This window comes from Corvus brachyrhynchos, unplaced genomic scaffold (genome assembly GCF_000691975.1).
Source record: "Corvus brachyrhynchos isolate BGI_N302 unplaced genomic scaffold, ASM69197v1 scaffold150, whole genome shotgun sequence".
Lineage (NCBI taxonomy): Eukaryota > Metazoa > Chordata > Aves > Passeriformes > Corvidae > Corvus > Corvus brachyrhynchos.
In genome coordinates this window covers 1,793,798-1,795,112 of record NW_008236162.1, presented here as the reverse complement: position 1 = coordinate 1,795,112, position 1,315 = coordinate 1,793,798, and the positions used below count along the sequence as shown (strand labels likewise).

General features: G+C 61.8%; 1 protein-coding gene across 1 annotated transcript in view; it reads left to right on the top strand.

Moving 5' to 3' along the window:
* The window catches only part of RHOBTB2 (Rho related BTB domain containing 2), a 14,873-nt gene that overhangs the window by 282 nt on the left and 13,276 nt on the right, over positions 1-1,315 (top strand). The gene's annotated exons all lie outside the window — the stretch shown is intronic.

Here is a 1,315-nt window from a genome sequence, read left to right as displayed (position 1 = left end):
CGGGGGCGGCCCCGCCCCCCCGGAGCGGGGGGCACCCCCAGCTCCCTTGGAGCTGTGGAGAATTGGGGTGCGGGACCCGTGTGGGGTGCCTCGGTGGCCCTCAGGGTTTGACAAGCGGCCCGTGGGCAGAGAGGAGGCGGCTCAGGCAGAGCCACGCGTGAGGAGACACCGAGATGCGGGGGCAAAGAGTTTTCCAGCGTGGAATTGCACGGGATGTCCCACGGGGACAGCGCGTGTGGAACCGGCGGCTCCCCCCGGCCGCTGCTCGCTGCTTCGCTTGGTGGGGGGGGTGTTGGTGGCTCCTGGCAAGTCATCAGCACGGCCGTGAAGCCACCGAATGCTGGCGTCAGCTCCCCGCCCGAGTGCCCCGCAGGGCAGGGGGAGAGGCCGCGCTGCTTCGCTTCCTTTGCCGCTGGCGTGGGAAGCGGCTCTGGGGAGCCGGCAGCTCCCTCACCAGCCAGGGCAGAGGCGCGGCCGCTCCCCCGCGGGCCCGGACTTGAGGCCGGGCTCTGTGATGAGCAAAGAGGGAGATCCTCCTGCCCCGGGGGCTCCTGAGCTGCTCCCAGTGCTGGCTGTCACCTCCCCCCCGTGTCCCTCTTTTCCTGCTCTTCCCTCCCTCCTTCTCCCCGCTGGGATCTCCAGAAGTTTTCTCCCCACTCGACGCTGCCTCGTCTTCTCTGCTCTTCATCCCTGCTTGGAGACAGTTGCTTGGAGACAGACTCCTGGTTCTTTGATGTTTTAATCCATGTATTTTTTTTTTTTTAATGGGGGAACAGTGGGGGCAAAAGGAGGCACAGTGGGTGCCACCGCGCTGGTAGGGAGCAGAATGGGGAGGAGAGTCCAGGGAAGATCTGACACCAGCAGGAAAGGTCTAAAACGAGCAAATCCAGCATTTTTTCCCCCATTAAGAAATATCCAGCCCCCCACCAAGCCCCCCATGCTCCGTGCCCAGGAAGAAATCCCAGGAGGGTCCCACTTTCTCCCTTCTCTCCCCAGGCCCCCACCCAGGTGCGGCATGAGAATGAATTCCTTGGCTGGGGGTGGCCTGGAGGGTTATTTTCCTTTCCTGACGAAGAGCCCAGGCTGGTTGGCAACATTATCCGCCTATTTCCCGCACTGCTCTCCGTAGCAAGAGAAACCGGGAGAAAAAAGGGAAACAGAGAAGCCACAGGATGCGCCGTTATAAGAGGAACTTTCCCCAAAATAGAAGCTTTTCACAGTTTTTTCACGAGGCGTCAGCAGCTCTTAATGCTGTATGAAACTGTGAATCCTGCCTGGAGCAGCCGGCGGGAGCCTGTCAGTGCTCCCGGCTCGC